Source organism: Suricata suricatta, chromosome 10 (genome assembly GCF_006229205.1).
Source record: "Suricata suricatta isolate VVHF042 chromosome 10, meerkat_22Aug2017_6uvM2_HiC, whole genome shotgun sequence".
Classification (NCBI taxonomy): Eukaryota; Metazoa; Chordata; class Mammalia; order Carnivora; family Herpestidae; genus Suricata; species Suricata suricatta.
Window position 1 is genome coordinate 30,151,569 of NC_043709.1, and position 22,669 is coordinate 30,174,237.

The window sequence follows — 22,669 nt, forward strand, 5'->3', positions numbered from 1 at the left end:
CAAGCATTTTTCATTTATTAGCTTGTGTATAGCAGTTTGAGAAAGAAAGAAAAGTATATTTTAAGAAAATTTCACTCTTCATTCTTCCCAGAAATGTGACTCCAACACACTATAGTAGGTACATTGTTGGATGCAAAGCTTAATATAACCTAGCTGTGTCCTTAAATTGCTTATAGCCTACAAAAGGAAATAAGACCTATGCATAATAACCTATTTTTAAAAGGAAAGTAGAAGTTTGTGAAGTTAAAGCAATGAAAGGAGCTTACAAGGAAAATGCAATGAGATCAAAGGCAAGACCACAGATTTTGGTTGTACAGGATGTGTCCTTGACATTGCTCTAGATAGTGGTATGGATGGACCTCTTAGAACTGTACTGTGCACACCCATAAACAGTTGCCTTATCTGAAAGGAGAAAGAAATCACTGGCAACAGGAGAAAGACTTCATCATGTGGGTGATGGAGGTGGCATTTATACTAAGCTAGATCTTGGATGACTGGTAAAATGTTAATAGCATTAGGGAAGGGGTACTCCAGATACTGCAATTGGCGTAAACTAAGGGAGGCCAGAAGTACAGAGAATGTGTCCAAGAGTCCATTTGTACAGTTGGACTATGGCGGGAGGTCACACTATACTCTAAACTTAAGTAGAGAAGCAAGACTGGAAAATGAGGGGCTAAAATGCTGAGAAGGGTGTGGACATCAGTTTGAAAAATTCCAATACCAGACATGTACTCTATTGAGCCATGTAAGGAGCTAATAGAGGGCTTCAATGTGAGTGATACAATCAAAACTGAGGTTTATGAAAGTAATGAGATGTTGGTGTGACAAGATGGATGAAAACAGGCCAGCCTTCAAAACGGATATGAGAGAATGATGACTTAAACTGGGGTCAGGGCCTTGGACATAGGAAAGCATGGATATTTTTGGAGATACGCAGTAAAAAAATCAACACATTCTAGTTACTGATGGAATGTGAGGCTTGGCATCAGAGGTGATACTCAAGGATAATTTGGAGCCTTTTGGTACTAACCAGATGTCGTGCCATTAAAAGGAAATAAGAGAAGGAGCTGTTAGTAAACACTGACCAGTGGCCAAATGTGTTAGGCTGGAAATTCAAAGAACAGTCAGAGCTGGAGGTAATAGATTTGGAATTCGGGAGTCATCTATAAAGAATTATAATTGAGACCTTAGAAAAAGGACTGCATCACTGGGAAGGCCCTATTTGGTTCACAGTAAATAGTATGAGTTTGTAGACACTCCGTGTTTATTGAGACACCCCAGCATGGTAAGTGTTCAAAATTATTTGAGGGGGGGGGGCTCCTGAGTGGTTCAGTCAGTTGGGCATCCAACTCTTGATTTCAGCTCATGGTGCATGAGGAGGCCTGGTGCTGCCAGCATGGACTGGAATTCATTCACTCTCTGACCCTCTCCCCTCTCTCTCTCTCTCTCTCTCTCTCTCTCTCTCTCTCTCTCTCTCTCAAATAAATAAACTCACTACAATTAGGCTGGTAAAGAGATTCATAAAAGAAACACAACCTGGACATTTCCTGCAGATCTGGGCTAAGAGAGGAGATAATAGAGGAGTTGGAATATGGATGACGTTGAATCAAATTTGCAAGATCTCAGACTCTTTACCAGATATTTCCTGAGACTTTCTGGAGGTCCAGAGGATTGGCTTTTGAGCAATTTTGGTGGACACATAATATGGAGCATAAGAAGGCATCAGACTTGGGGTCAGGCCTTGGCTCTGCAAATAGTTAAGCTGTAGGTTCCTGGATGGCTCAGTTGTCTTTTAACCCCTGGTTTCTCCAGATAGTAAGGGAATAAGAAGACTCACCCTACTTATTTCATGAGATGGTTGCAAGGAACCCAAGGTATCATTATAAAAATTGTTGTTTTGTTCTATGGGAAACCCATTGTCAACCTTCAAGTTTATTTTCTTTGCTAAGAGACCTGGGAACAAAACTAGAAGTAGATTTCCAGTCTTGCTTCTCTACTTAAGTTTAGAATTTATTTTTTTTCTCTTTTTTTTATTAAATTTTTTTTATTTATTTTTGATACAGAGAGAGACAGAGCATGAGAGGGGGAGGGGCAGAGAGAGAAGGAGACACAGAACCAGAAGCAGGCTCCAGGCTCTGAGCTAGCTGTCAGCACAGAGCCTGACGCGGGGCTCGAACCCGTGAATGTGAGATCTGACCTGAGCCGAAGTCAGAGGCTTAGCCGACGAGCCACCCAGGCGCCCCTACTTAAGTTTAGAATTTAAAGCTATTCCCTAGCTTTTTAAAAAATAAAACCTTTTGTATTTTTTGTGGTTCCCTTTTGTTTTAATCAAGGTGTATTTTAAAAATATCTGCTTATATATTTTGGATATCTGAAGTCTTCTCTTAATTGTTTCTTAATTTTTCTTTTGGGATTTAATTCTCCTTTCCCCAGTGCAGGTTCTTTACTTTATCTAGAGTTCTCTGGTAAATTGTCATAATACAGTTTTTAGTATATTCATTTAGAGAGATTGGAAAAAATAGTGCACTTCTTATCACTTACATTATGGAATTTTATGCAGCTTATATATAACCTTTGTGTTGACCTCAAATATTTAAAAACAGATATTTGGATTCAATAAATAAGGACAAAGTATTGGGTAGGGAAGAAAAAGCAACATACGTGGTTATTTAGGCTTTGTGACGGAAGATATGAAAATACAGTCGTTGAAAAAAGTAGTTAATGGTAAGCGAAGTAAGTCAGGCAGAGAAGGACAGATACCATATATTTGCATTCATAGGTCTAACAGGAGAGACCTGGCAGGGGACCATGGGGAGAGGAAGGGGGAAAAAGTGGGAGAGAGTGAGGGACACAGATCAAGGAAGACTACTGAATACTGAAAACGAACCATGGACTGAAGGGGGAGGGAGTGATGGTCATGGTGGGGGGCACTTGTGGGGAGAAGCACTGGGTGTCATATAGAAACCAATTTGACAATAAACTATAAAAAAGAAAAAAAAGTAGTTAACGAAGCACAGAGATTTGAAAGTTGAAAATTGAAAAGCTGAGTCCAAAGCTCAGTGGATTAGCACCAGCTCTGAAGAACTGAAACAATGTCTGGCTTTAATGTTTCAACAAGTATAAGTGATGTTGAGACCAAATGAACCTCCCCAGAGACTTAGTCAGGATGTGATGCCAGGATTTCTTATTTTCTTGGCTGACAGTATTGAAAAGCGATCTTGCTGCTGCTGTTTCCTGTTGGGAGAAGCCATGGCTTAATCCTGGCTAGGCAGCTAAGATACTGGCATTGCTCGGTGACTGGAAGGCTGCTGTTTGTTGATGGTCTCTGATCAGCTGCTCCACCCATGTCTCTGTCATGCTGCTGCATTTCTGTCTTGACACTCTGTCTTTCAAAAACCCTCTCCCTTCACCACTTATAGACTACCTTTTTCATTGGCTGGTTAGAGAAATTCAGGGCTGCAAGATAACCAACCCTCTTAGCACAAATGGAAACCATCTATAGTATGCAAATGGGGGTGAAAGCCACCGAGTGTTCATTCATCCATCCTTCTGTTCAGGCAATATTTATTGACTGTCTCCTCTGTGCCAGGCACCATTCTTGGTGTTGGAGTACAGCAGTAAAAATGATAGACAAAGGTCTGTGTCCTCATGGAGCTTACATTCTAATGAGAGGAGAGAGTCAAACAGTGAGTAAGATCATTTCATTTAATGTTAAACGTTACCAGGAAGGTCACAGAGAGTGACTAATCATTGCATGTAGGAAAAGATTTGTCAAGTTCTTTTAGGCTGTGTAAGTGAAGCTTGTATTTTAAGTTGATTACTCACTGTAGACCCATGACTTCAGCTATTGAGAATGGAAAGAAGGCAGAAAGCAGATACCCCATAATCTCTCTCTTTTCTTTCCTCTCTAGGCGGGTAACAGTTCATGTTTGCTTCATAAATGAAGCAGCTTTAAACAAATTCATATTCTGTCTGGAGTGACAGACTGCATTTTTATCTGTTCTTGCTACCCATGACTCTATATGGATGATTCACAAATTGGAACAAGTGTTTTACTGTGAAACTGGCACTGAATTAATCATCTATAAAGAAGAACTTGCATGGAGCAGGACTCTATTTTAAGGACCTAGGGGACTGGTGGTCTCATTTAGAACTTGCAACTGACGTTGGGAGAGAAAGCACGTGTCCCAGATTGCATGCACCATTTTGCATGCCTCCAGAAGTGTCTAATCGCTGAAAAGTCACATAGCTTTATTTTCAGTTAGAATCTGCAGTTCATGGTAATACTGGTCTCTGCAAGTAGATGTCATCCTGAATAGTGGGGAGAATAACTTTTATGAAATGAATCTAGAAAAAAATGTTAAGAACTACACAGCATCAGCCACTCTACATATAGAATGCTTTGGGAACAAAGTGATTGGAGTAGGCAACATGTCAGCCTTGCTAATTAGTGGGCTGGGTCTGATCTTGGTCTCTTCTTGACATAAACCTATCTCCCACTAGACAAATGGACATGGGTAGCTGGATCTATCCATGCTTGGGAGCCACTATTATATTAGAAGTGATGACATCAATACAATGAAAAGAAAAAAAAAGCCCTGAATGGGAGAAAATAATTGCAAGTCATATACCTGATAAGGGGCTAATATCTAAATCTTCCAAGAACTCCTACAATAATAGCAAAAAAAACCCCTCTAGTTTAAAAATGGGAAGATCTGAATAGGCATTTTTCCAAAGAACAACAAATGGCCAACAGGTACATGAAAAGATGTTCACCATCAATCACCAGAGCAATGCAAATCAAAACCACAATTAGATACCCCTCATACCTGTTAGAATGGCTGTTATCAAAAAGATAAGAATTAAAAGGGAACCCTTGTGCACTGTTGGTGGGAATGCATATGGGTGCAGTCACTATGGGAAATTCCACTTCTGGGTATTTATCTGAGGAAAATGAAGACACGAATTCTAAAAGATATATAAACCCCTATGTTCACCGCATTATTATTTACAATAGCCAAGATAATGGAAGCACTGTAAGTGTCCATCAGTAGATGAATGAATAAAGAAGATGTGTGTGTGTGTCTGTATGTATACACACATACAGTGGATTACTATTCAGCTCTAAAAATGAAATCTTGCCATTTGTGACAACATGGATGGACCTTGAGGGCATTATGCTAAGTGAAATACCCTACGGTCTCTCTTACACATGGAATCTAAAAAGAATTAAGTAAAACAATTAAAAATACCAACCTCATAGATACAAAGGACGGATTGGTAGTTGAAAGGAATGGGGGTCGGTGGGAGAAATGGATGAACTGGGGGGTGGTGGTGGTGGTGGTGGTGGTGGTGGTGTTTAAGTTGAATAAAAATGTAAAAAAAAAAAAAAGAAAAAGCCCCCCACCCCCTAAAAAAAAGCATTGATGCCTTTGCAGAGAGGAGACTCTCCAAAGGAGTTATGGCCGAAGAAGCCATGAACACTGAACAGGACGGTCACTGAGGAGGACATTTTGCACCCCTTTTCCCCTACCACTTATAGAGTGTATAAATTGTGCTTGCAAAATATATAATGAAATGTTTATATTCTAAAACTATTACAGAGCTATGTAAAGGGACTTAAGAAAAATTGCTGAATAGTATGAAGGTCTCCTTTTTAATTTACATCATGAGAGAAAGTAAAGGTTATATTTAGTATCTAAGATTAGAAATCCACACCCACATGGTAATATGGGTATTGAAAATTAGGTTACTTGGCTTTTATAAGAATGCAAGGAATCAGGAAATTTTAGTTATTTCTCATATAATCACCATTACCAGTTTAAGCAATCCATTTGTCTAAAATCAGGCACTCTATATTCATTAATATTTATGAATTAAAAATAGCGAGCTTTATGTAGTTATGCATGTCAGTTTGCTATTTAAAATGTGTGACAGCGTTTGTTGTATTAAGAGTGAATTTGGTAAGAATTCCCAAGATGGACATCATGCTTTTAAACTAAAACTTGTAAGACATTTTGTGAATTTCCCTTGCCAATTTTTTATAGTCAAAGGAACATCTGACTAGAGAAGTGGTTTATTGTGGTTTATTTTGATTAAGATTCTTTCAGCATATTATGAACAAACACATGAAGGAATCCAAAGCCTTCTAATATAACAATTCTTATAACATTATTGTCATGTTCTACCCTCTCAGATGAACATTTTTAATGTAGTGATATAAAAGGGCATGAAAAAAACTGCCAGCTTTCCTTTATTTCAGAAGTCCAATAATTTCTAGTGTAGTTGGGCTTTAGATTCTGTTAAAAACAGATCCAAACACAACTCCAGTAATGTGGCCTCCGCGCTTTTTTGTACCAAAGAGCCCAGATAATTTCTACCGTCCCTTCCTTCTCTAAACCACTGGGATTCCTCAGATCATAGTCATTTCTTTAAGATACAACCCAGGTGTTTTGGGAAGCTGCATGGACTTATTCAGGCCCTTAAATATTCCATGGTTCAAGCATTTAGTAATAAAACCAGAGATCAGTTTAATTGCTGAAAGGACATTCTCAGTGTGTGACATTGTTTTGAAGAAAATAGATATAAATTAATATGAGTTATATGTGTAGGTCAGGTGTAGATTGAGAAGATTGATACTTCTCAATTTAAATAGTTTATTTCACCAATGGTTTCAAGTCTTTTAGGCATGAGAAAATGCTGTTTAGTGAGCTTGAGAGTACAGTAAATGCACTTTTGTTCTCAAAGCTAGGAGCTGGGTTTTAACACTCAAGGACATGGTCCTAATCAATAGAGTTAAATAACAAATTCAGCAAGTTATGAAATCTGGCATGGTGGGCGAGGGGTGATGTATTCTACCTAATTAAATGTATTGGTTTGTTGAGAGTTACATGAATTACCAATTTTTAAAACACTAAGATTCAGTAAAACGCATGAACAATAGAAAAAGGCTAAACATTATTTTGGATGCTAGCTGCTTGGGAATTATGTGTCATATCCACTTTGAGATGAATATGTGTATATATATATATCTTTATTTTATCCAGTATGTGTGCTAAATATCCTTCAGAAATTATGGAAAACTCACAACTGATACTATCAACCACGAAATCACCTTTTAAATTGGTGCCATGTATTTGATATCTTTTGTAACGTTTTTTACAAAATTGCCTTTTAAATTGATCTGAGAAGTCTGAGGATTCCAAATTATGCTAAAAGCTTTGCACCTCTTTGATGGAACACGAGTCTATAAAGAATCTGGCTCTGTGATAAATGGCGCCTGCCCAGTGATAGCGAAGTGTTGCTGGATTTTGTATTGTAATCTAACGTGCTTACCACACTGCCATTTTTTAATGAGTCAGAGACAAATTTGAGTTTCTTTGATATGATAATAGTGTAAGTACCCTATTCTCTTTAAAAAGAATTAAGTTTATGAAGAATGAAAATGTGTTTATAATGTAGTGTTTGCTTTTAGTGAGAATTAACACATTTAATTCAGTATGAAATTACTCTGGGGAAACTTTGTGGCATATTTCGGTATTCTAATTCAAGTGAGGTTTGAAATTAACAGAAAATCCCATTCATAATTCATGGATATCTCAATGTTTTTCTGCAGCAAGGTTTTGGTTTCAAAATGTATGGGGCTGTTAGCCATTTTCCACCTATTCTTAGTTTGGCAGACTGAGGCAGATGTTAGAAAAAAATTGTTAGAAGCATCTAATCTGCTGTTAACTGATATTGGTAAGTCACCTCGTCTCTTTGAATCTCCACTTTTTATTTATGGTGAAGTTGGAGGTCACACCTTAGGTGTGAAACCTATTGATACCGGACTGACAAAGACAGCAAAATAGATCTGAAACTATTCGATATGAGATAGTCCATTCTGATCTCTGTGATAAGCAATTTGAACATAAAAGGTCATTGCTATTCTTGTTTGTCATGTAAATAGGATCCATTAGGAAAAGTAAAATTCAATCTCATGTAGGGTGAATTGGATAACCATTTACTCAAGAGATGGCTTTTTCCTTTGCTTAAGTAAACATTTTTGGATCACCTCTGAAGAATGAAAACCACAAGTACATTTTAGGAAGAGGTACTATAAAACATGGGCAACATTTGGAAATTCATCAAATTAAGCATTTAAATGCTGTCATTTTATTAAAAGCTTAGAGCGGAAAATGTAAGCTGCTCAAAGTTTTTGAGTGCCAAAAAATAATTTATAATCCATTTGGAAAGGGGTCATCCACAAATTACATTTTAAAATTGGAAGGTGGGATAAGAATTTTAAAATAAGCCAGCTTGTCTTTGAAACAGTATTATTTTGTGAAATTGGCATTGAAATATAAACACTGATTGAAATGCTAACTAATCTATGGTATTTTATTGCACAAATTGTGGTTTTTGCGGCTTTCCATTAACAAGTTTGGAAATGCCTTTGTTACAAATAAAATAATAGTACTTTTATTTCCTAACAAGATATTTTTGAAATAATTTAAAGTGGATATTCATAATCCTAAAATGTTTCCTAAGCATTGTAAATTTATAACTGCCATCTCCAACTGCATCCTTATGATGCTTTTAAAAATAAAATTGTTTTAAAAACATAGTATTTTCAATTACTTGATTTCTCAGCTATGACTCAATTTTTCAATAAACATATCCTATATTCTAAAGATTAATGTGTGATTATAGTGTCCATTTGTCACTATTTTTTAAATCGATGGACTTGAAAAGTATTCAAACATTTAGATGGGTGCATAGATACATTGCTAGTTCAGTCATAGATTGGAGTTTGCATATTGTAATGTAAATGTATGTCAGCACTATTCTAGTTTATTATGACTGAAGTGTAATTAAATAAAAAAAGTTGTAAAATGTGATGTGTATGTGTATATACTATATGTGTACTTTTTAAACTAGGTATATGTCCTGACCCTTTTTTATACAGGTTTGAATTTGAAATCACATTATATATACATATACTTTATTGTTCTAAATAAAGAATTTTATGCACTCTCCTGTTTGCCTTGTCATTTGATATCTCAAGGTTACCACATTTAAAACATGGTTGAGCATATATTAAGCTTAAATCTAGATTTTGTTATAATATGGACACGAGATGAATCATTTTAACTCAATAAATATTTACTGGTCACTAAAATAAGGTAACTGAAGGAGATAAAGCTAGCATTGTTTGATCTGAAGAGATTTCTAACTTGGTTGAAGAGAAGATCTGAAAACCACTATAATATGCATAAAACCACACTGAAGAAATTAAGTGCGAAGCTGAGGTCCAGTTAATGTCCTTAGAGCATCCAGGAAGGAGAAATCGATATAGGCTAGATGGGATTATGGAGAGGCTGGTGTTTGGGTTGAGACTTAAAAAGGGTGAGAAATTTTGACAAGAATTCCGCCCAGTCTGAGCAGCACCTTCCAAAGCAAGAAGCTATAAAATTTCTTAAGTTTATTCTATCAGATCAAATCAGTGCACCCAGAGCATATAATGCAAGAAGAGATACACAGAGAGCACAGCCTTGAGTGTCACAACAAGGAGGGTAGACATTCTTAGGGGCCAAGGGAAACCATTGTGTGCTTCTAGAAGAGAAATGGCTAGATCAGACACCGTGTTGGCTAATGTAGTATAGGCAATAATTAATTATCCTGCTAACCTCTGTTTGGTGGATGGCTTTTGACACCACATACCCTAGCTTTATGATACAGCACTTATTCACCCACCATTTCTTTTCAACTTTTTTGCTTATTCTGCCTTCTCTGTTCAACCTTTGTATTGCAGTTTCACCAATATAAGCCTAGACAATTATAATAGCCTCCTAACTGATCACACATCACTAGCCCTTTTTCAATCAGTTCCTCGAGTTAGAACAAATAATATGGAGCCATCTGAGATTTTTCTCTGGTTAAGACAAATCATGTCTCATTATTTTCAAAGGAAAACCCAAATGCCTTAACATGGCTTACAAGGCCCTCCTTGGTCCATCTCATAATTTTGGGGAAGGAGAGGAGATTGCTAATTGTTTTCATCTTTAAGCCATAAACAATGTGAGGGGTAGGACCATTAATATTTATACTACTATAGTCCCCAAATTTAATACAAATAATAAAGTTTGCGATGAAACAAAATTTTAACTGAATAGATACTACCTATTGCAATGTCTGATAAAAGTTATTTTCTATAACATTTTATTATGAACAGCTTGAAATATATATAAAGTAGTGTAATGAAACCCCATGTAACCACAGCCTTGGTTCAACTACTCAACTACTGAATGATCTTGTATCTAAGTTTCCTAGCTAAACCACTTATATAACCAATCCCCCTTTCATATGATTTTTAGGCCAATACCTAAAAATATTTGATCTATAAATATGTATTTCTAAATTAAAATTTCTAAAAACATAACCACATTCAATTGTCACACCTAAGAAATGAAAATTTCCTTCATACTCATATTCCTATTTCATTTTGTCTATTGTATTCATTTTGTCACTTGTATTCATATTTCAATTGTCTCATCATTATACATTTCAATATTGTGCTACAGCAGGGTATAAAATAAAGGCAGAAGTCTCCTTTCAACATTCATTGTATTTAGACCCTCCCCCCCCAACAGATGAACATCATTACTTTGGTAACTTTGAGAACTTTGTATGAGCAAACTACATGTGTGTGTGTGTGTGTGTGTGTGTGTGTGTGTGTGTGAATATGTATGTGTATACATACACATACATGTATATATATGTATATACGTAATACTATTCTGTAGCCTTACATTTTTCATTTATTAGAAGAATGTATAACATTCAATAGACCTCTATTTTCTGTGTCACAATAGCTAGGAAATTATAGATGGATATTGTGACTGTAATATAATGTGTGCCCTTTGGAATTCCAAAGTCCATACTTAGTAAAATCCAGTGTACTTTCAAAGCTTTTCTTTTATCTCACATAAAATTAAAATGAGGCTGTCTTCGTAAGGATGTATCTACCTCTTCAGCTCTCTCATTTGGTGGCTGTGTTTCCTCCATAACTATCACTGGGTTCGGAAGTGAGTTGTCCTTCCTTATGGCTCAGCCCTCCCAGATTTGAATCTCATTAGAATTTCCACTGCCACTCACTGTTGCTTCCATATATATAACTCCTAGGCTCTTCCCCCTCATTTCTTGATGGTGTTGGAACCTGGTTCACTGTCACTCATTTGTACTGTTGTCTTAATTTTGGGGATTTTGTTATGCACGTAAGTGATCCTTTCAACATCCTGTCACTTCCGGTCCTCGAACTCTCCTAACGAACTAGTCCTCAACACCAGCCTAGTCTCCTAGTTTGCTGGTCTTCCTGTAGACTTTGTCATTGCCATTGATTTCAATCCATTCACGTCTTCAATTCCATGTATTCCATCTATGATCACCACTTTGTATCTTTCCAGTTTACTCCCTTTGATCCAGTGAGCCTGTCAATCTATAGATTCTACCTTTTTGCACTAATTGTCAAACTTTGCTATGTCCTCTCTTCTCTCCTTACACAGGTTAAAATCCACAATCGAGCGTTATAATCACTCTCTTGCATATACCTTCTATTTAATGCCTCTTACTTCCTAATATTTGCCTTGTAAATGACAACCCTGCTCAAATCCAGTTTTCCATGTACTTTGTCTGCACTTATATACCAAACATGTCTCATGTACAATACTCCATCATGCCTACTAGTTTCTCTATAGATTCTTTCCCATCAAGTGGGTCTTAATGCTGCTCAACAATTATATTTCTCTAGTCCATTGCTTTTCCATTCTCATAGCTATTTCACACATTATTTTCTCTTCCAAACCACCCACTACATTCCCCATTCTCATGCTTAGTTGATAATCTTGATTGCTGTTTCGCCTGCAAACTGAAAAAATAGAACGTCCAAGACTCCTAATACCTGGAGACTGATTTTCTGTGAAGCTGAAGAAACTTAAACTTCTGGTCCTCACTTATACAACTCCTTCATGTGTCATAGAAAGGGGCTAACGATATGTTCACATAGTAATATATTTTTGTAAAATTTGCAGCCACTTGCATTTATCCTTAAGGTATCAAAGTACTTCTCTTGTGGGAATGGCTTCCAGAAACACTCCCACTGGCCACTGTGCCAATTTTCTAGGACACCATGACCCAAAAGGACATGTGAGGCTGTATCATGATACACTAGTGAATGTGTCTTACGGACCTGGCACCAGAAGTATGTGGGTGATGAGTAAGAAACGAGGTTTGAAATGAATGGAGGCAGGAGTCAGTTTGTGGGAAATTTTCACAGTCAGCACAGTCTCCAGATATGTAAAATTGTAAGTAGAAGACTAAGGTTTCATTAATGCCTGGTTAAAATAGTAACTTTCCCCAATCAAAAAATGCTCAGTAATACAGAGCATACAAGTATAAACAAAACCATACACTGTTTTCTCTTAAGGGTTAGGAAATACGATAGAATTTAATTAAATTGCTATGTTTATAGAACCACAAAATCTGTATGTGAGAGAACATGTTCTAGGCTTCTCAGTGCACCAGTCCCAACAAATATGTATTGCTGTATATCCACCATTTTAGAACATACAGAATTGTTTAATTGCCCTAAAAAATCCCTGTGCTTACCAATTCTACATCCCTTCCCTTCCCCTGTACCTATAGGAACCAGTATTTTGCTGTTGTCTTTACAATTTTTCCTTTTTCCAGAGTAACATATAATTGAAATTATATAATGTGTAGTCTTTTCAGACTGGCTTCTTTCACCTAGAAATATGCAGTTAATATTCATCTATGTCTTTCATGGTTTGGATAGCCCATTTCTTTTTATCATAGAATAATATCCCTTTGTATGAATGTGTCACACTTCATTTATCTATTTACCTATTAAGGACATCTTAGTTCTTTCCAGTTTTTGGTAATTATGAATTCAGCTGCTTTAAATGTTCATTTATCTTTGCAGACATAAGTTTTCAAATCAATTGGGTACATGCCCAGGAGCATAATTTCTAGACTGTATGGTACAACTATGTTTAGGTTCATAAGAAAACATAAAATGGTCTTCTAAAGTGGCTGTGCCATTTTGCATTCCCAGCAGCTGCTCCACATACTCACTAGCAACTGTCATTGTCAGTTTGTTGCACTTTAGCCATTATAATAGATGGGTAGTGGTTTATCGTTATTATTTTAATTTTCAGTTCCCTAATGACAAGTGATGGTGAGCATCTTTTCATAAGCTTCTTTGACATCTGTTTATCTTCTTTGGTGAGGTGTCTTTTCAAATCTTTTGTCCATTTTTAAATTGGGTTATTTGTTTCCTTATTGTTGAATTGTAAAAAGTTATTGTATATATTTACAAGCAAGTCCTCTGTCAGATATATGTTCTATACATATTTGCTACAGTTTGTGGCTTGTCTTTTCTTTCTCTTAACATTTTCTTTCATAGAGCAGCTTCAGACATTTTTTTAACATATTTTAAAACTTTCTAAAGAGATTTTGTGTAACAGGATGGTCTCCCTAACATAAGACTGTTGGGACAAAATGACATTTTTAAAGACTTCTAATTTGTAATGACTTCTAACATAGTTTTAAAGACTCAAAGCAAAAAACAAAAACTCGTTAGAAGAGAAAAGATAAAACTCAGACAATAGTATTTAACTCCAATCTGGAAAGATGTTTTAGAATGGTTCATAAAAATAATTGAGAAATTGTAAACTAATTCAAAGATATAAAATGGGTATAAGGGATCCCTTTCTGTAATCATTGTATTCATTTATTAAAGACCTAGGAGTTTTAAGAAGATGGCGGAGTAGGAGGATCCTGAGCTCACTTCATCCCACAAACACAAATTCAACAGCTACATCCATGACAAATTCTGAAAAACACCTAAAGACTGGCAGGAAAGACTTTTCACTGCTAATCACAGTAAAGGGTAGAAGAGATAGAGACATAGTTGTGACCCAAACCCGTGGTCAGACTAACCAGAAACAGGAGGGGTATCACAAGTTTGGAAAAGCAAGGGGACCAGGCACCACACTGGGCACCTCTGGCACTGGGGGCCTCTACTGGGAAGACCATTCCCTTAACATTTAGCTTTAAAACCCATCAGGACTTCATTCCAAGAACTCTAAAAATCAGTGAGATTAACTCCAGCAGCTTTAAAAACCAGCAGGCTTAACTTCAGGAGAGCCAGAGGGTGGTAGAAAACTGAGTCCCTGCCCTTAAAAAGTCCACATTCTAAATCATTTGGCCCAAGACACAGATCAGACGCAGCAGTTTGAAAAGTTTGGGGTACATGTGAAGGAGTTTCATTGAATAATCTTAGAATATGTGCAAGAGGGGGAGGGATCTGTAGGAGATTTCTCCTGGAACAAAAGTGCTGATGGGTGCCTTTCTTTTCTCATCCTCCAACTTAGATAGGCAGACACTTCTCTGGGACCAGTGCTAACATCTTCCGTTTACCTTGTTAGAACTGCATGACTCACCCCAGTAGTCCCCTGTGAACCCACTGCATCCAAACTTCCTGCTTCAGCAGACATCCTTCCAAACCTGCTCCTGACCCCACCACACCTGGAGCAGCCCCGCCATGACTGGCACGACACCAAAGTGGCTCATAACCTGGTGAGGGTCACAGGAGATAACCCCACACACCAGTATACCTGTAGTTCCTGCAGCTGTGCCCTGCCCTTTGGTGCACCTGCTGCTGTGACAGGCTAAGTGCAGAGAGCTAAGGTGAGTACCTGCCCCATCCACCAATGAGTCCAAGTGGGCCACAAAGAAACTTCTTAATAACGTGGGTAAAAAACCCTGTTCAGTGTGCCCACAGCAAGCAAAGCAGATCATTGCCAACAACTGGGCCAAAGGCAATCACAGCTCAGTCACAACAGGAGGGTACGTGCCGTCCACACAGGGGACGCCCTTGGAGTGCCTGGTTCTTGATGACCTGAAGCCGTTGTGCTACAGGACATCACAGGACCTCTTCTACACAAGGCCACTACTTTCAAGACTGGGAGACATAACTGACCTACATAATACATAGAAACAAGCACAGAGAGAAAAAATGAGGAGGCAGAAGAACATGTCCCAAATGAAAGGACAAAAGTTATAGCTAAATGAAATGGAGATAAACAATTTGTCACTCTTAAGTCACTGGACTTAAGAGTGGATGAACCCAGTGAGAACTTCAATAAACAGAAAATATAAAAAAGATCTGAATAATTCAATAATTGAAATAAGTACACCAGAGGGAATCAACAGTGGATTAGAGAATGCAGAAGAACAGATCAATCTGGATGACAGCATAATGACAAGTAACCAAGTGGAATACCAGAAAGAGAAAAAATATAATTTAAAAAATGAGGAGAGGTTAAGTGAACTCTGAGATCATCAAGTGCAATAATATTTGCATTATAGGGATCCCAAAAAGAGGGGAGGCAGAAAATGTATGTAAAGAAATAACAGTTGAAAGCATTCCTCATCTGCAGAAGGAAACAGATATCCAAGTCCAGCAAGCACAGAGAAATCTTAAAAATATGGGCCCAAGGATATCTTTACCAAAACACATTATAACTAAAATGGCAGAAAGTAATAATAAAGAGAATTTTAAAAGCACCAAGAGAAAACAGTTACACAGAAGGGAAACCTCACAAGGCTATCAGCTGATGTTTTAGCAGAAAACTTGAAGCCAGAAGGAAGTGGCATAATCTATTCGAAGTGCTAAAAAGAAAACAGTTATAACCAAGAATATTCTACCCAGCAAGATTATCATGCAGAAGAGAAAAAGGGTTTCCCAGACAAATAAAAGTTTAAGGAGTTTATCACTACTAAACCAGCCTTACAAGAAATGTTAAAGGGAATTTGCTAAATCCAAAGAAAAGGTCATAACTAGAAGTAAGAAAATTATGGAAGAAAAGTATTTCACAGGTAAAAGCAAACTTGTAGTAAAGGTACTAGATTAATCCCTCATAAAGCCAGTATGGAGGTTAAAATATAAAAGTAATAAAATCAATTATATCTACAAAAAATTAGTCAAGGGAAATACAAAATAAAATATGACATTATATACATAAAATGTGAAGTAGACAGTAAAAATTTAGTGCTTTTAGATGTGTTCAAACAGACCATCAACTCAATATAGACTACTACACACATAAGATGTTATAATTGGACCCAATAGTAACCACAAATCAAAAATCTATGATATACAAAAATACAGAGAAGGAATGCAAGCATAACCCTAAAGAAGGCCATCAAAACCTCAAAGGAAGAAAACGAGAGAAAGAAGAGAGAAGTACAAAAGGGCTTAAGAGGTATACATTTTCAGTTAAAATATAAATAAGCCACCGGGATGAAAAGTAGAGCATAGGGAACATAGTTAATGAAATTGTAATAACATTATTTGGTGACAGATGATTACTACACTAATTGTGATGAGCACGGCGTTATGTATACAATTGTTGAATTATGTTGTATATCTGAAACTAATATAACACTGTATGTTAATTATAATTTAAAAAGTAGCTACAATTAACAGAATGGCACCAAGTACATACCTATCAAAAACTACTTTAGAATTTTCCCCAGCTTTGGGTGGTGGCCACTGCTGAGCTCTGTCTTCTTGTTGGCGGAGGGCAAGGATGCGGGGACAGCAGCCCTGGCACCCCTCACCCAGCCACCCTCAGCCGTCTGCCCATCTGCCTGCCTGCCATGCCCCAAGGCCACCGAAGCCCAGCAAGCCGCCCAGATGCAAGCCATCAAATGGGCGATGGTGGGAGAGAGAGCTGTAGTAAAATGTGCCTACTGATTAGTTAGTGCCTTTCCTGGAGAATATATCTCCATGGTCTTTGACAACTATTTTGACAATGTTATGGTGGATGGAAACCCAGTGAATCTGGGCTGATGGGATACAGCTAGACAAGAAGATTATGACAGATTACATCCCTGATCCTATCAGCAAACAGACATATTCTTAATTTGCTTTTCTCTTGTGAGTCCTGCGTCATTAGAAAATGTTCAAGCAAGTGATACCCTGAAGTGTAACACCACTGTCCCAACCCCCACCCCCCCATCATCTAAGTGGGGACTATACTTGACCTCAGGGACAACAAAGACATGATTAAGAAACTGAAGGAGAAGAAACGGACTCCTATCACCTACTGGCAGGGTTTGGCCATGGCGAGTTAGACGGTGCTATAAAATACCTGGAGTGCCTTGAGAGTGTTTGGTGAAGCTGTTCGAGCGGTTTTCTGACCCCCTTCCTCAAGAAGAGGAAGAAAAGATGCCTGCCCAGATGTGAATGTCTGGGCCCCGCTCCTGCCCTGTCCCTCTCAGAACCTTTGTACTCTTTGCTCAAAAATGGAGCCTTCACACTCAATGCCAAGTTTTTGTTACAGATTGGTTTTTCCATAAAACCATTTTGAATCGATCAGTAATTTTTAGATTTTATTTGTTTAAAGTTTAAGACTTCAAACTTTCAGGGGCACCTGGGTGGCTCCGTCTGGTGGGCGTCCTGCTTCGGCTCAGGTCATGATCTCACGGTTCGTGGGTTCGAGCCCCGCTGACAGCTCAAAGCCTGGAGCCTGCTTCAGATTCTGTGTCTCCCTCTCTCTCTGACCCTCCCCTGTCTCTCTCTGTCTCTCAAAAATAAAGTTAAAAAAAAACATCAAAAAATTTTAAAAAAAGACTTCAAACTTTCATATTATATTAAAATGTATCCCTAAAATGGAAAGCTTTCTTAAAACCTTATTTTTCAAAAGCCCCTACTTTTGTTCAGATTAAGAGTTGCCAAAATAACCTTGTGAACTAAATTGCACTGTTGTGCTGAGAATACTAAGCACTAAACCTTTTAAGACCTTTGTCTTTGAGAAGACACTGCCGCATCTCAAGTTTGGAAACACAGACACCAGCTCACTAGTCTCTGACGGGAGAACCGCACAACCTTTTTCCTGAGTATTGCCACCTGTCACAGCCTGTGTCCGCCCCAACACCGTGCTGTGTGTCGTCGTGGAACAAGGGGTAATGACTCTGCTCTCTGGATTAAACTTTTTGATTTTGTAGTAAGTTAGTGTATTAGCTTTTGCTAGGATTTGGAACCGCCCACTGACTCCGTTCCCTGTGATGAGGGGTCCACTGTGGCTGTGTCCCCCCCGGGCGAGCAAGTGCTGTCCAGGAGGCGGTCAGAGGATGAGGACACAGTTCTGACAAAACATGGAAGTTAATTTACACTACACTGTGCACATCATTATTAAACTGAGTCAAAGTGTCACGGGTAAAATCTTAAAAGGTTAATTTCTGTCAGATGCAGTGAATGATGAAAGGTTAGTATCATCACTAAGTGTTTGAAGCTTTTTTTTCTTAGACCTGCCATCCCTCCTGAGATCAGGCATTTAATTCGTCTTTGAACTGGTCATTCTCATAGTTGCTTAGTGCTTTTTTTTATAGAACCCCTTCTTACAGAACAATATGCCTCCTTATGTTATAAAATCTTTCTGATAATGCATTATATTTTTTTTGTAGATTAGTAAAAGTGCATTCCTGTTCCCTTGTTACTTCATTGAAAGCTAATAAGCACTTTCCTGTTTTTCTAGTAATTACGAGTAAAAATCATGTGTTGCAGCTTTATAGTTTTTGAAATATTTTAGATATTCCTAAACTATAAATTTTCTTAACATCATTGTCTCACCAGATCACCAGTACTATCCGTTGACTAATGCTGACCTTCCTCCTCACCTCACCCGCTCAACCAAACACACACACACACACTTTCTGTTGCTCTGCCTAATTAACCACATTCCTCACAGTTAGAAAAAACTGAAAAACATGGAGGCCAAGTAACATGCTATTATAAACCAATGACTCAATAAAGAAATCAAAGAAATTTTAAAATACATGGAGACAAATGAAACAAAACACATAGACCAAAATCTTTGAGATCCAGCAAAAACAGTTCTAAGAGGGAAATGTGTAGCAATACAAGCCGATATCAAAAAACAAGAAAAATCTCAAACTACCTAACCTTACCTCTAAAGTAGCTAGAAAAAGAAGAACAAAGCCCAAAGCTAGTAGAAGGTAGGAAATAATAAAGATTAAAGCAGAAATAAATAAAATAGAGACTAAAACAACAACAAAAAGATCAATAAAATCAAAAGGTGGTTCTTTGAAAAGCTAAACAAAAGTGATAAATCTTTAGTCAGACTCATCAAGAAAAAAAGAGAGGACTCAAAAAAAAAATCAGAAATGGAGAAGAAATAACAACCAACACCACCAAAATGCAAAGGACTATAAGAGAGTACAAAATTATATTAAAAATTGGAAGAATGGATAGAAGAAATGGATAAATTCCTAGAAACATACAATCTTCAAAAAAATGAATCAGGAATAAATAAAAATGTGAACAGATGAGTTACTAGTAATAAAACTGAATTGATAATCAAAAAATTCCCAACAAACAAAAATGCAGGACCAGATGGCTTCACAGATGAATTCTACCAAACATTTAAAGAAGAGTTAATGCCTATTCTTTTCAAACTATTCCAAAAAATAGAAAAGGAAGGAAAACTTCCAAATTCATTCAACAAGGCCAGAATTATCCCGATACCAAAACCAAAAAAAGGCACTACAAAAAAGAAAACTACAGGCCAATATCTCTAATGAACATAAATGTAAAAACCTTCAGCAAAATATTAGGAAACGGAATCCAACGTTTTAATCCAATGATTAAGAAAATCATTTTCCATAGTCAAGTGGGATTTATTGTAGGGATACAAGTGTAGTTCACAATTTGCAAATCAATCATGATACATCACATTAACAAGAGGAAGGAGAAAAATAATATGGTCACCTAAAGAGATGCATAAAAAGCCTTTGACAAAGTACAATACCCATTCATGATGAAAGTTCTCAACAAAGTGAGTTTAGAGGGAATATTCCTGAACTTAATAAAAGACATATATGGAAAGACCAATGGATAACATTATTCTCAATGGTGAAAACTGAAATCTTTTCCTCAAAAATCAGATACATGACAAAGATGCCCATTCTCACAACTTTTATTCAACACAGGGAGCCGTAGCTGCAGCAATCAGAGAATAAAAAGAAATAAAAAGCATCCAAATTGGTAAGAAAGAAGTAAACCTGTGAGTATTTGCAGTTGACATGGTATTATGTACATATATAGATAGATATAGACACAGATAGATAAAGATTAGATAAAGAAAACCCTGAAGATTTCACCATAAGCCTAGTAGAAATTAAAAGTTCTAATGCAAAAAGTTTCAGGATATAAAATATACAGAAATCTATTGCACTTCTATGCATCAATAATAAAGTAGCAGAAAGAGAAATAAGAAAACAACCTCATTTACAATTCCAGCAAGAAGAATCAAATGCCTGGGAATAAATTTAACTAAAGTGCTAAAAGACTTACACTGAAAACAGTAAAACATTTATGAAAGAAACTGAAGATGACACAAACAAATGGAGAGATACCCCATGCTCATGGATTGGAAGAACTAGTCTTGTTAACATGTTCATAATATCCAGAATATTCTATACATTCAATGCAATCTCTATCAAAATACCAATAGCATTTTTCACAGAAGGACAAATAATCCTAAAATTTGTATTGAACCACAAAAGATTCCCAAATAGCCAAAGCAGTCTCAAGAAATAAGAACAAAGCTGGAAGTATCACAATCCTACATTTCAAGATATACTACAAATCTATAGTAATCAAAACACTGTGGGGCTAGCACAAAAAAATAGATACATAGATCAATGGAACAGGATAGAGAGACTAGAAATAAACTTACACCTACAAGGTCAATTAATCTGTGACAAAAGAAGCAAGAAAATACAATAGGGAAAAGACAATCTTTGCAATAAGCGGTTCTGGGAAAAATGGACAGCTACATGTAAAAGAATGAAACTGGACTACTTTCTTAAACAATACAGAAAAATAAATTCAAAATGGATTAAAGACCTAAGTGTGAGACCCAAGACCATAAAGCGCCTAAAAGAGAACACAGGCAGCAATCTCTTGGAAATTGGCCTTAGCGACATATTTATGGATATGTCTCCTCAGGCATAGGAAATAAAAGGAAAAATAAACTATTGGGAGGGACTACACCAAAATATAAAGCTTTTGCACAGTGAAGGAAACCATTGATGAGGAAAAAAAAAAAGGCAACCCACTGAATGGGACAAGTTATTTGCAAATGATATATCCAATAAAAAGTCAATATCCAAAATATGTAAAGAACTTATACAACTCAACATCAAAAAATAATCCAATTAAAAAATGGCAGAGGACCTACATAGACATTTTCCCGAAGAAAACATACGGCTAACCAACAGACACCTGAAAAGATGCTCAACATCATTAATTGCCAGGGAAATCAAAGCAAAGCAAATCAAAACCACATCTGTCAGAATATCTAGAATCAAAATGACAGTATATCACAAGTGTTGATGAGGTTGTGGAGAAAAGGAAACCCTTTTGCACTATTGGAGAGAATGTTAATTGGTGCAATCACTGTGGAAACCAGTATAGCCGTTTCCTCAGAAAGTTAAAAATAGAAATACTATATGATCCCTTAATTCCATTACTGTAAATCCAGTAATTTACTCAAAGAAAATGAAAACAATAGTTCAGAAAAATATCTGCACTCCTTTGCTTATGGCAGCGTCACTTATAATTGTCAAGATAAGGAAGCAAATGTCCATCAAGAGATGAATGGATAAGATGTGCTATGTATATATAAAACAAGGTTAGCCATAAAATGAATAAGATTCTGCCATTTGCAACAACATGGATGGACCCCTGGAGACTGTTATTTTAAGTGCAAGAGGTCAGACAGAGAAAGACAAATACTAAATAATTTCACATATATGGAATCTGAAAATAAACAAAAAACTGATTCTTAAATACAGAATAAACTGGTGGTTGTCAGAGGGGAAGTGGACTGGAATGGGTGAAATAGGTAAAGGTTGAAATAGATTGAGACACAAACCTCCCTTTCAGTTATAAAATAAATAACTCACAGAAATGTAGACTACACCACAGTCAGTGATATTATAGTAACGCTGTATGGTGACAGATGGTGATTATACTAATTATGATGAGCAGTGAGTATTATACAGACTTGCCAAATCAATACGTTGCACACCTAAAACTAATATAACATTGTATGCCAATTATACATCAACTAAAAAAAGAAAAACTATTTAAGTAAAAAAATTAATATATATGAAACAAAGTCAATAAAGACGTGAGGAAATAAATTTAAATACTCTGATGTTAAGAAGCAAACTGACAAAATATATTACATCAAAAACTGTAGAAGAAAATGTAAATATGCTATTATATATCTGAAAAATGGGAAGGTATTATGAATATAGGTATGTGTATCTTTGCTCATATTTAAAATATGGAATGCTAAGTCATAAAAAAATTAAATACTTGCATATGAGGAAAGGAGATCCTGCCTCTTTTGGAAGGAAAAAGCAAGAAGCTAAACTTCTCTGAATATGGTTGTTCTATAGATATGTTTTAATGTTTGGGTCCTAATACAATCTGACTAGAAATAGTCTTTGAAGCAATTCAGGAAGGTAAAAATCAAGCTGGAAAATGGATTATAGGGTTGTCTTTTTTTTT

The 22,669-nt window shown here is 36.7% G+C and overlaps 1 protein-coding gene and 1 pseudogene across 3 annotated transcripts in view; both read left to right on the forward strand.

Annotated features, from left to right (window-relative positions):
* KITLG (KIT ligand) overlaps positions 1-4,622 on the forward strand; it is an 80,580-nt gene extending 75,958 nt beyond the window's left edge. For all 3 annotated transcript variants that reach the window (XM_029954520.1, XM_029954521.1, XM_029954522.1), the window contains one exon: positions 3,912-4,622. The gene's annotated coding sequence lies outside the window, so the exon portion shown is untranslated. The remainder of the gene's footprint in view (positions 1-3,911) is intronic.
* A 12,137-nt stretch (positions 4,623-16,759) lies between these two features.
* Positions 16,760-17,243, forward strand: LOC115305114 (annotated as a pseudogene).
* Positions 17,244-22,669: the final 5,426 nt, after the last annotated feature.